Here is a 14,144-nt window from a genome sequence, read left to right as displayed (position 1 = left end):
AATGACACCCATCGCCATTGACTCTGGGACTCTTTGAGTTTTTTCCATCGCTTGGAAGAGATCCAGCAAAATAGGTGCCAACAGATCTCAAAAGACTTTATAAAAGTCACTAGAGAGACCATCCGAACCAGGACTCTTGTTCGTTTTCATCTGATCAACTGCATTTTTTATATCTGACAACACTATATTCTGATTGCTCAGTGATCGTGGCACCTACTTTGCTTAGTATGTCTTCCGTCGCTTTCACATCAGACTCTCCCTTGCTGAACAGGTCAGCATAAAAATCCTCTACAGTATTAGCCACATCAACTAAGTCAGTCACGCACACGCCATCCTTGTTCTGTAGCTTGTTTAAAAAGCACTTGCTCTGCCTTGCTTTCTCCAAACCTAGAAAGAAGGCATTGCTCTTCTCTCCCTCCACCGCATATTGTGCTCTGCTCCTCACAATCGCACCTTCACATCTTTGCAAATCTATCTCGGCCAGTTCAGTCTGAAGTCTCATCAGCCTCTCTGTATCTGGATTATTTTCCGCATTAATCTTTATAATTTTCATTTTAAGTTCCCTCTCCCTTTGCCTTGTTTTATGATTAAAATTCTTTGCGTATCTATATTTTCCTTGTAAGAGGCCTTTGAGACTTCAGACTGAACTAGATCCGTAATCAGTTTTCTGTACTCTTCTCTTTTCAAGAGACTAGAGTTTAGGCACCAGAGTCTGCTGCTTTTACCTCCTACTATGTCCCCTACAGCAAAACTAAGGATGGCGTGATCACTAAGAGCTGTTGGTTTATATTCAATCTTATATATCTATTTATTAATGATGCTTTTGACAGACATAAATCAATTCAGCTCTGCTTTAAAGTTCCTAATACTACCTGTACCCTGGAGTAATCTCTCCTAATGAGATACTTGGTTCTCCACACATCACATAAATCATTCTTATTCATTATTTCTACTAGTGTAGCCCTAGACATGTCAGCCTTGAATGTAGTAGTATCCGACACGTCAAGTCTGCTGCATCGCACATTAAAATCCCCCACCACAATGCAATTTTCTCCGACCTTTTCTCCCACACTTTTAAAAAAAGCCTTCCTTTCTACCTCATTTTTAGGGGCATAAATGTTCAATAGATTATACACTATATCCTCATATTTAAATTGTATTAATAATATTCTACCTTTTAAATCGTTATTTAAAAGGAACGGAAACCCCAAAATATTGGCCATCACCCCCAGAGTCTAATCGTCATCAGACCGATAGACGATGGGTTCCGTGATTGTTCTTGATGAAACTACCTGCTTAAGCCTTCGTTTGACATTTAGTCAACTCAGAGTTGCCTGTCTGTTTTAGCTTGCATCTCAAACCAATGAATGGAAATCACGATCAAAACAAAAAATTTAATTCATGCATTGACTTAGGTAAAATCACTGATCTCCTGGTAAGTGAATGTCCACTGGCTGCAACAAGGATCCTGTCCGTGTGTGACTTCTAGCCTACTGCCTGGTGTACAAGCCAATCATGGAACATTTGGCATCTGTCAAATTCTGTTGAAACCACCTAGGTTTAGGCTAGTTGCAGTGGGTTGCTGAGTCTCCAAACATTTTGAAGCAGTTTACCTGATTGCTAGTTTGTTTACCTGGCCTCTGTCAAAAGTTCAGCTAGTATCAACTTTTTTAACAGACTGATATTTTCACACACTGATCTCTATCAATCCATGCCATCCAGCAATGCACAGGTCTCAACGAAGTACATTCATAACTAGTAATTTGTATGTAGTACAAATGCACATGTGAATGCCACCATATTGCGGCATAAACAGTCTATGGGCGTAAAGAGCGCGTACCGTAATTAGGCACCGCAGTGCGCAGTGAGTCCACTTGGATCCATGGAGCAAGTGGATTTTCTAATAAACCATTTTTAAACTCTTAAATACCTGTGCTATATGTGCTTCCTTGGAATGAGAGGACATTAAAGTTTATTGTTACTTTAGTGTGCCACCTTTGGCTTAGGATCTTTTTAGAACTGCCTGGGGGATGAAACCTTTCTTAGCTTTCATGTGCGGACTGGGAGAAGAGTTTCATTTTTGTAGCAAAACACTGGGATCAGGTTACTGGTAATTAACACATTAAAGACTACACAACTTTTTGGGAGCCAATATATGAAAATCATCTCTGTATCTCTGGTGCATAAATCTACCTTGTGCACTTGCTAACGCTTTAGCGTACAGTATGTTAAAGGACAACTCCAGCATGATTTGAGTTTTTGCTAATTTTTGACATTTTACAACCGACACGTTACCTTATCTTCTCCAAAAATGTTGCTTGTTGTATCACAAGCTTTAGGTCCAAGATGCACAAGCAACATTTTGAAGCTGTGGAGAAGGGAAGCATCGCTTACAACAGGGATGGGACTGGCAAGCAGGACAAAATCAATGTAATCACACTGGCTATAGGAGAATAATGAAAAAATACTTACATTCTTTACATTGCTTCACAACACTTCCCATGTATCATATCGGGAAATAGAGAAAATGAAACTGCAATTTGAAATTGAAGTTAAAGCTGAAAAGTGAAACAGAAAATCAAAACTGTAAGAAAAGAATAGAATAGAATGGAAGATTTCTGTATATATTATATAATAATATAATGAATGTAAATGAACAGCAAATATAAAATATAAAAAACAGTAACTATAAAAATAAAAGTCTAAAAAAGGTTTTATCAAGTAATTTTTTTGTTTTATCAAGTAGTTTAATTACATTTTTTTCTATTGATGATTACTGCATGAAAACTATGTATCTATGTATGTGGCTATAAAAATAACTTAGTCAAGCCAACAGAGATGCTTATTTAGGCACGCTTTATTAATATTAACAGATAAGACAGGTGATGGGTCTGGTAACCAGTAACCAGAGCATTATCAGATTAAACAACTAGCAATGACAGATCCATCAGTTCCATCATTCTGTTAGATGGATGGATGTGGATACTTAACAAAAACACAACACATATGTCAAAAAGAATTACATACAGTATTTCAAAAAGGCCAATAAAACAACTTCACAGCTTTACAAACACCACACACAGAGCACAGTTAAGCTCACACACACCACACATGACTGCATTTTTACATTTCAGAGGAAACAGTGAAACATTTTACCATAAATACAGAATTCTTAGTTTGTAGATTGACCAGTCTGTGCAAGATCCTTATGCAAAATAACATAAATACAGAACTGAAATGCAATGGCTATACAGTGTGTTTTCTTGGACATGACCGGATAAAACAGGCCCTCAATAGGCAACTAAACAAGCAACATGGAGCTAACCGCACTAAACCAAAGTTTCTATCTACACCATGATACATTCAGGGAGGTAGTGGAGGGTAAACCCACCAGGTCAGACTTTACCCACCTTTTTATTTACCACAGCATCACTGGATATATTATATATTTATTGCACACTTACTGTATGCTTCAGCCTCTTTAAAATGGCACTCACGAGTTGTAAACATTAATTCCACTTTAGATTTAAACAAGTACTTGGCACATGCTAACCCTAACCCTCAGCTGCAAAACACATCAGACCTCCATCTCCCATTACACATTTAACATCTCAACACACTGACTTCTGCCGCTGAGGTTTCCAATAGATACACATGGGCCACCCTGGTATTTGTAGGGTGTACCTTACTCACGGACAATGTTACCATGTCTCTTTATGCCGGTTACCATTACAAAATCATTCATTCTTACCATTTTACAGACTGTTGACTGTAGAGAGGACCAAATAAAAATAATACCAATTAAAGCTGCAGGCAAGATTTTCATGTAAAAATACACCTGTCTTAATCAGCCTAAGTCACAAATTGGGGCTGCAACAAAGAAGAGCATTCCATCTCCACTAATGAAGACCTGGAGATTCACCCTACTTGCCCAAATACACAGGAGGTGACCAATCAAAACTTAAGAGTGAAATCTAATCTGTCTTGGAAACTGGACTCACCAACATTAGATCTTTTGCCTCTCTCTTTTCTTTTCTTGCATCACAGACAAACAGGCAAACATGAGCGTGCTGTGTGCAGTTTACTGACATCACCTTACAGGATTTCTGTTCAAACAGTTCTCAAACAGTTACCTCTCTCTGTCATTTGGAGCCGCCAATATGTGAAGTTACCTTGTGCAGCTTTAAATGTTTAAATTTGGTTTACCGATGATCTAAAACTACATGGCGTGGATTGGAATATAAAAGCAGGGGAATCAGTGTGTACCCTGCTAGCATAATTGCAGCTTGTTTTTGCTGCTTAGCCACGCCTCTCCATGTGCATCTTTTGAGACGAGATCACAACGTCCGCATTAGTTTCGTTCGGGGCCGTGGCTGGTTCTCCGTCCTCATTCTCGGGTGCAGGAGGGTCCTTCGGCGGAGGTGGACGGGCAGCCCAGCAGCTCTGCGGGACAGCCTCCAGCAGCGGCAACCTTCTCCTCCGCCCTCAGACACAGCTCCTGCAGGAAGTTGGCCGTCTCCTTCACCAAGTCGCTCTCGTCGTCTGACAGGGAGCAGAGAAACACAGAGCAGTTGCCTTTACTGAACACTAGAGGGCATCCTAAACTGTGGATCCCACTGCACTGTGTCCCGCTCTTAGGAGTTACTATTCTGCTGCTGCCCTGGTACTGTTAAAGGAGTAAACATTACTGCCTAAGTAACTCCAGACTTAACTGTTTTTTTTTTAACTGTGTTTGTTGTAAACTTGTATGAAATACACAAATGCAGTCAAGCCATATGTCATATTGTCAACATTTTGCCGTGTTTATCTCACTAAACCTTGTTCAGTTCACCCTCCAGTGGTTAAAAATGTTACCACCCCCAGTCTAAAGATTGAAATTTAGCCTGGGGGCGGGTTTAGATTTATGACACTCCACCCCGTTCCTCTTCTCACCAACCCAGCCCGACCCCAAATCCCCCTCCTCTACCCCCAATCTTCACGCTCACTTTCCTGCATTTTCCAAAATCACACAGTAGGTGGAGAAAAGCTCAAACTGGGTGCAAAATTACAGAAAAACAGACTGTAGCTGTGGTCAGGGAGGAACCCCCACAGAGGTGAACGACACTGGCTGATATCTGATATGTAATGAAAGCCCACTATTGTGCCAATATACCAATACATACAGTAGATGTAAGTCTAGCCTAAAATAGATCCCCAGGGTTCCTACGCAGGTCTGGAAAGTCTGGAAAAGTATTAAAAATTATGGCTGCTTCTCAGCGGTGAGTCGGGGCCGGGCATTTTGAGGAGGAAGATTAAAAATAGGAAGAGAAATAATTATTTAAAACTTCTTAAATTAAAAATGTTTGAAATGATGTGTCTCTAATCCACACAGCACAATGCCTAAGTAGACATAAGCATGTTCATTCTGCAGCACCCAAGGTTCAAACTCACAACCTTTGCCACCAATGGCAAGTTGTGATCGTGTTAAGCTACCTGAGAAGTGGGATAATTAGAGGAGGCTTCACACTATGACTTCGCCAATCACCAAGGTGCATGATAACAGCTGTCCATGCATTTACAGGCAGATTTCAAACTAGTGTCAAATATTCAGTATTCAAGAAAAAACATAGAGATGTCTGTAATTTATTTTTTACAAAGATCGATTGCTCCATAAGCCAAAAACCGATGTTTAAAGATGCTCTATTTCCATTGACTGCAATAGTTTACATGAGGGCAGAATTCAAAATACTGTCAAAAATTCAGTTTTTGAGATAAAATTCTGAAATTTAACACACTTCATCGACCATGACTGGAAAATTTTGTCATTTATTTTCATGAACATTGGAGATTTATTTAGCGAGACTTTGCAGTAACTGTTTACAGTACTGTTTACAGTAAAACATTTTGATGCACTGTGGGCTTAATTTTTGATAATTCCAAAATCTGGCTGGATCGTTTGTGGAGGACAGTCTGAAGATGCAGTGTAGCAAGTTTGGTGTCAATTGAGCAAAAAATGTGGGAGGAGATAGGGTTAATTAGTTTTACAGTTTTTGAGAAAAACAGAGTGATGGACTTCATATTTCCTGGCAGCTCGAAGCATCTGAACATTTCTGCTCACTTGGGCCTACATTTTGGTGAAAGTTGCAAAGCCGTAGCACGTATGAATGATTTGTTATGAATTTTCAAAATTTTAAACTTTAGACGGTTGCTGTAGCGCCACCATATTGACCCCCAAATCCACTTGAGGAAGTTTGGCATGGGACTGGACCTATGTGCAAAGTTTGGTTTATTTTCATGCATGGGAAGGCAGATTTCCTTATAGGAAGAAGAATAATAACATTGGCAAATACAAGAGGGACCGGCAGTAGAGCTGCCCGGCCCCTAATTATGGAGGGAAACTAGGACGTAGGACATAGGGACATAATGTGGGCGTGCGTCTTCAGTCATTAATCGGACTATGCTCTGTAGCATGTAAACGGGAATATGAATGGAATATTCTATAAGCAACTCATGTAAACACCTTAATCGAAATATTGTCTTATTTAGAATAAGGTCAATAGTCGGATTATTGCAGTCCATGTAAACGTAGTCATTATCTATTCATCTTCAGTGTTGGAACACTTTCAACATCTTCGCCATGCCATTGATAGACTGTGCCAAGACTGTATCAACCTTAAGAAATCCAGATTCTATCTCCAGGAAATCAAATTTCTTGGACACATTGTCCATGCCAAGGGAGTCTGTGCCAACCCTGACAAAGTGGAGGCCATCCGCTCCTATCCAGTGCCAAATAACCTCAAAGAAGTTCAGCAATTTCTTGGACTTTCAGGCTGGTATCATCGATTCATACCAGATTTCTCCAAGATTGCCGAACCCATCAGTGTACTTAAGAAAAAGGGTAGGCCTTTCATCTGGAGTACTGAGAGCCAACATTCCTTTGATCAATTGAGGAAATGCTTGCTGTCCCCTCCTATCTTAGGACATCCAAATCCAGATCTTCCTTTTATCGTCTATACAGACGCTAGTGATACAGGTCTCAGAGCGATACTGACTCAGAGAAAGGATTCCAGTACAGAGGAAGTACTTGCGGGGCTGTCGCTGCTGCGCATGGGGGGTTCTTTGATGGGCGGGGGGTTTGGGGAGTGGAGCAGTCGTTTGGAGTGGAGGTATTGGTTTGTGGCATTGTCGGTGTCTCGGCTGTATTTCTGATCGGTTTGGTGCTGCCCTGGTGGATTGGGGTATCGGTCTCTTACGGGGGCATGGAGGAGGCATGGAGGGTTCGAAAGAGTGCCTTGCATTCATTTGGGCTCTTGAAAAATGGCAGCATTATCTTGAGCCAAAAATTTTCACCGTCACTCAGCCTTACAATGGGTCCTGAGCTCGACAAAAACCACCAGCCGCCTGATTAGGTGGGCTCTGCGCTTGCAGAGATTTGACTTCATTGTCGAGTATAGGAAAGGAAAACTTAATGTTGCCCCAGATGCTCTTTCCAGAATTCCTGTCCATGCTGGATACAACCTGAACTCAGGAAAAAAAAGATTCTGTGAATCCTCCTGTATCATTGAACATTGAAACAATCTTCAAAGATCTGGCAGAAAACAGTGATTCTGTTGTACAGGACTATATAGTCTTGGAAGATAGTCTACCATAAATCCCAACTTTCAGACAATCAATTTCTCTATCGTATCTACATTCCGAAGAGTCTGATGCTCAAAGCATACCATGAAAACCCTCTATGTGGCCATGGTGGTATATTTAAATCCTATAAAAGGCTCCATAAAGTGGCTTTCTGGCCTTGAATGTGGACGGATGTAAAACATTTAATCAAATGCTGTGTGAAATGTCAGAGTCTGAAGGCAGACAATAGAAAACCTGCAGGAAAGATGCAGCAATACTCTAATACTAAAAGGCCTGAATGACATATTAGGAGTAGACATAATGGGTACCCTGCCCAGCAGTTCAAAACAAAATGAATATCTTCTGGTATTTGTGGATTATTTCACAAAATGGGTAGAGCTCTTCCTCATGCGAAATGCCTCCTCCCAGACCATTGCCCGCATCCTCAGAAAATAAATCTTCACAAGATGGAGTGTACCAGATTTTGTACTCTCAGGATCCCAATTCATATCATCTGTATTCAAGGAAATCTGTGACAAATGGACTGTAACACCCAACTTTACCACTGCCTATCACCCTCAGACCAATATGACTGAACGAGTTAATCGCACATTAAAATGTATGATCTCATCCTATGTGGAAGACAACCACAAGAAATGGGACCAATACCTGCCAGAATTTAGGTTTGCCTTAAATTCTGCAGTACAAGAAACCACAAGTACAAGAAATGCATCTGCAGCATCTTGTTCGGAACGCTGATTGCCAGTGTCGTTAGCAGCCATTGTTGCTATCTTACCATCCAGCGTGTTGGCCCGCTTTGCAGGTGGTCCTTGAGTGCCGGCTTGTTTGTGTTTTGAATTGCTCATTCCGTATTTCGTATTCCACTTTGTTATATTTGTTAGTTGCTCGTTGTAAAACTCGGTGTGCTAAAGATTAGATAAGGTTTTAAAGTTAATTAGTCGGGAGACGCTCTCACGTAACCAACTGTCTAGCAAGGCAGTGGTCACTTGTTATTTATCATGCTTTGGTCTAGTAGCCTATGTATGTGTCCTAAAAATCAATGTCCAGATGTGGGACATTGTTTTTTTTAGTTGTTTTTTTTTAGAAAAGTCTGTGTGTGTGTAATCAAAAATGACAAAGTGACACTAACAATAAATATCAGCCAAAGAGGTACCACTAACAGCCTGGAGAATTCAAACACCAGTATTTTCATGGGCTGATGCAAATGGGCGTTGAGATTCAAAAATAAAATGATTCCACTATTGTAAATGCAACTGTTGTCCTGCCATGACTTTCCTATATAGCCTAGTATTTGGACATTAACCTGTGTTGATGGGTCAATCCGAAACCCGCGGCTCCCACAACTTTCTCTGCAGGTGGGGCTAGTTAGGGTCGACTGAATGTAATACTTCACAAATAATAATAACTTCACAAATAGTCCCTGTTAAATCCGAAGCACAACAGGATGCTGACTGCTCTTCGTCAATTTAGCAAAGGAATGACAGTCCTAGAGGGTGTTGATAAATTCCAGAGCTTTATGCGGTTCCTCGCTTTTTCCCCTTCAGGTATATGTATTCTCAACAGCGCGGGATACAGCAGGGCAAACTTGACATTGCGCTCATGAAGTTTCCTCTTGCATTCACAAAACCTCTGGCGCTGTGTTTCCACCGCCTTGGTGTAATCCTGAAAAACGTTAGTCCGATGGCCTTGCCACTCCACAGCCTTGAGGTCCCGGGCAGCTCTTTGTATGTGTACAACATCCTGAAAGCAGAGAAACCTTAGAATTAAAAGCCTGGGATGGGGAATCACTATTTGGTCGCTCAATAACCAAGTCTTGGCAAAACTCAATTTTAACCCTCTAGACCCCAGTAGAATTCTAGAATGTTGCTGCAGTTCACTGGGAATTCTCACTTAAATCAGCATTCTCTTACTCATTCCAAACAAACAGCTATATCTCAAAAATAAAAAGAAATTGACAATCACAAGTTTTTCCATTTAAAAAAACACAACTTTCCCTTTAATTTGGTACCAAATACATGGCAAGGCGATGCAGGGCGTCTCCTTAAGTGTCATTCACAGTATGACAACAAAACAGATCCTTCCTGTCTTGGCTAACGATAAGCTTTCAAAATACATACAAAACCTCCAGCGGCTCAACCCACACAGTAATAAGATCAGACAGTAATAGTTGCTAAACAAATATGAAAAAAGTTGCCAAACTTATATGGATAAAAGTTGCCGCAACCCGGTCAGTCCTCCTACTGACTCTTCGGCGCACTGCCTCCCGGAGAACAGCATCCGTCTGCGGCGGTGAGAGCCAGGTAGGTCCCGCTGTTTAGTGAAGGTGATCTTGTGTCTTGTTTTATCGAGCAAGAACAAGCGATTTCGATCAAAGGACTTCAACTCACAACGTCTTCGTAACTTTCCACTACATACAGCGGGTCAGGTTCTGTCTCACAGCACAATGTGACAGCTTCCAGAAGATTTTAAAAGCGTGACGCTTAGCCGGTGAAGCCATTTTTAGATCTACAGGTGGAGGACAACTAAACCCGGGGAAAATCAAACGTCTCAGTGTCACCAGATAAATTTTCTGGTTCCGGTTCATCAATGACAACTTGAAGTATATATAAAACAAAGCTGATAACTTGATTTTTTGGTACATTTTAAACAATTTAAAAATGACGAGCGCTCTTGGGCGCTATAGTGAACTATAGAACGGGCGCTCTCGGGCGCTATGGGGTCTAGGAGGGTTAAACAGCTTTGCTTTGGCCGCCTCTGCGGCATCCTCCAGAAATGCCAAGCGAGCTTCAGTATTGTCAAGACACTCACATATGTTAGACAGTTTTGCCTCAATTGCCATGGTGGTTTTCTTTATGTCTGTAAGGGCGTTCTTTTGGTCTATTTTTTTTAGAAGACCGTGCATAGAAGCAATCTCCAAGGCTAGTTTGCCTTCAGAGACTCCATGGTCGCCATCTTTACCATCTGTAGAGTTCTCCAGTTTATTCCGTGTATTTGGCCTCGTGGGTGCATCCTTTTGTGCTGAATCCGGCATTTTGTGTTGAGCGAACGCTACCCTTTTGAAAAGTAGTTGAACAGGCAAGTTTTTGTGATGAAAAATATTTTAACTAAATATATACTGTATATATATGTAAACAAAGTTTATATAGCACTTATATATTGGCTTGTAACTGCCCCGGGCCATCTGTCCTCCCACAGTTGTCTCTCCTTGCACTTCCTTTTTCCCTCCCTCGTTAGGTAGATGGCCATCACTTGGGGTGGACTTCTCACCCATTCTCCCTCTCCTGCCAGGGGCCCTGGGGCCTCATGTATAAAACCTTACGTGGTATTCCACACTAAAAGGCTACGTAAGCAGAAGTCTAGAAACCTGCATACGCCAAAAAATATTGTGATGTATAAAAGTTACGTACGTCCTCCAGTGCGCCAGTTTCCTTTTATTGTAAATATGAATCAACTTGAAATCGTGCGCACGTGAACAAGCATTTACTCCCACCCCGTAAATGGTTAATGAAACAGCCTTCATGAATATTGATATGCATGTAAATGTACTTGTCATTCCTTTCTCTTTGTATGAGAAAACAGCGAAGTCGTAGCGCAAGACGAAAAAGATACATTTCACAGATTGTGAAATTGAAATGGGAGGTTGAGGCGAAGCCAGAGGTATTATTTGGTGGCCTTAGTTTGGGTATCACCAAAATAAATAAATAAACAACTGTTTGCCAAAAAGCGCAGTGTCAGTGCCACTGGCGGGGGCGAGAGAGCTGTCTGCCCTTGACTGACATCTCATCTTGATAATAGGGGAAACCCAAATTAGTGGCATTATGCCAGAAAAAGAAGGTGGTACATCCTCCCTGACTATTGCATCCTACATCAGCCCGACACACTGATACTTACTACACATCCCATTTGTTTTGTTTTGCTTTGAATTATAATAAAAGATTTAGTTAACGTACCTTTTACCATGTGGGCTCCATCCTTTGGTTATGATCTTCACGAGCGGTCAAAACAAGAGCACATACAGTATGTAGCATATATATATGATCTGGAGTCAACATTATCTGCGTTTCTGCTACAGGTATGTAAGAGACAAATTATATATAGATCCAAAAAAGGTAAAAAATAAATAAATAAATAAATAAAAAACGCTACATGTGAACACAGCCTCACACACTTGCAGTAATCTTGCATTGATGTTCTATTTTCCTGTCTCAGTTGACAAGCGTGCTTTTGGCACAACTCCAGATTGTGTAGAATTCTGTGTTTCACAACTTTAATGCCAGAAATACTTTGGTAAGATCAGGTGTCAAATTATGCAAATCGTGAATATCTAATTTTGAAACCAAACTTTTCTAATATAGTTCTTTTGATTCAAATATTTTGGAAGGTATCAGATTATTTTGGGTTTTTATTCTCAGAATTCGTCCAACACTGAACATTTACTGTATTCCTCAAATGTAACAGCAGGTGAAAATGCAGCAAAAGCCCATACACAATTTATCACTCCATACAGAACATTACATCCATGCCTCCTTGTTGCCTACAATCATCATCAATGAATAGCCCTGTATCCTTTGCCCAGTCATAGTCTCTGATGCACAAACATAGGGTTCATTACTCACACTGGACAAAACAGCCTTAATTGCAGTCGTTGAAGAAAATAAATGCTGATATGAACTCGATGGAAGTGATCTGAAAACTAAGATTCAAACTTAGACAATTTCAAAAACTATTTGTATTTTAAAGGACTTTTAGTTACCCATAGGTATTGTGAAACCTAACCACTGGTCTCTGGCTGAGAAATTAGAAACAGAGAGTGTAAGCTACTGCTACAATCCAAATAACTATCTAGAATTTTGCTACAGAATCAGATAAAAAAGATTCTATTTCATGCACCTTCATAATCAGGCAAAAGACTCCTTTGTGTACATTAACATACTGTACATCTGTAACATCTCTTGCAGACAACAGGAAGTCTGCATTGCAAATGATACAACTACTTACAAATGGTACGTGTTTCTAAATCATTTGTGAATTATGGTTTACTAGCAAACATTTGTACTGACAAACAGGACAAACAAGACATTAAATAACAAGGCTGACACTGATTCTTCTCTTCCTTCCTTGACATCAACTATTACTTCAAAGGAAAAACTGCTAATGTAATAACTGCTAATAATTTGTTTTAATGTATCAAAATGTCACTCCAAATAGGTAAAAAAATGTAATAAAACTTAATGAAATAAATGTAATGTAAATGTAATAATGCCTTAGTTAATTAATAATATGTGATATTATAATATTTTTTCCTGATAATACATTAACTGGAGATTGGTGGGGGTGTAGATTTTAATAATAATGAAATAATCCCTACTTATAATTCCCCACAACAGAAAACTAATCAAATCATGTTGCTTCTTTAAATGTTTTGCTGGCACTTAGTGACCTTGATTCCTTGATTAACTAACCTTGTCTGTCATTGTCTGATGGTGTCTGATTATTGAAGTAAAAGGTTATTGGAGGTGTTGGCTAAGAAGGGCAATACAAGGGGCAGATGTACAAATCGCATCCATTGTAAGTCACTGTGGGTAAGAGTGCTAGGTAAATGTCTAAAATGTAAATGTAATGCAAATATTGCTAATTTAAATTACGTAATACTCATCTTTTTGCTGCGGCCTTTAGTGAATAATGTGGACTGTTTTTGTTATTTTTGTACTGTTTTTACTGCTATACAACGTTTATGTTTGCTCTTATGTATTTGCATGTTTGCATGTATATGCATGTGTGTATGTGTATGGATATACATATATATATATATATATATATAGATAGATAGATAGATAGATAGATAGTACTATATTATATAAATTTTGTCTTAGATGTTTATTTGTTTTCTGCATTAGTGTGTCAGTAGACTGCTCTTTATAGTAAATTTTGTGATATTTAGAAACTTTTTATTTCATTTTTTTATTTTTGAAAGCATCTTTGCTTTACGGATTGTTTTTTTTACATGTGCCTAAGACTTTGCACAGTACTGTATACATACTGTATATATACATACATACACCTTTGAAAACTGCAGTTTTGAAAGCTTGTCATATAATTACAGATTTACTTACTCAGTAAATGTTGTTGATACTTAAATGTTAAAATGAAAAAAATAAAAATAAAAATCAAAAATAAACCCTTGTTTGTCTTGAAACTCCAATGGCTGGGGAATTTTTGTTCCAAAACAGAGTATGGGCCAGAAAGTGAGTTTTGAAAGCCAAAAATGTCAGCAGCTGAAAATCATTAAATCACTGGTCTTGATCAACAACCCTGTCAATTCCACAATATACTGTATATTATGGTAATTTTGTGCTATGGGGCAAGAAAAAACGTATTTATTGCACCTTTACACCCATTTAGAGGGATATTTTATTACATTTTGACAATTTAGTACAGTATCCGGCAGTTATTACATTATCTGTGATCACCTCTCTACTGCAAACTACTCTCCCTGATTTTCTTCAGTTGCTAAAAATAAATGACTT

Source organism: Centroberyx affinis, unplaced genomic scaffold (assembly GCF_046629955.1).
Source record: "Centroberyx affinis isolate AG114_WGS23_722 - 3 ecotype Tasmania unplaced genomic scaffold, CSIRO-AGI_Caff_v1 ptg004202l_1, whole genome shotgun sequence".
NCBI classification, from domain to species: Eukaryota; Metazoa; Chordata; class Actinopteri; order Beryciformes; family Berycidae; genus Centroberyx; species Centroberyx affinis.
Note: the sequence above shows the minus strand (reverse complement) of the source record.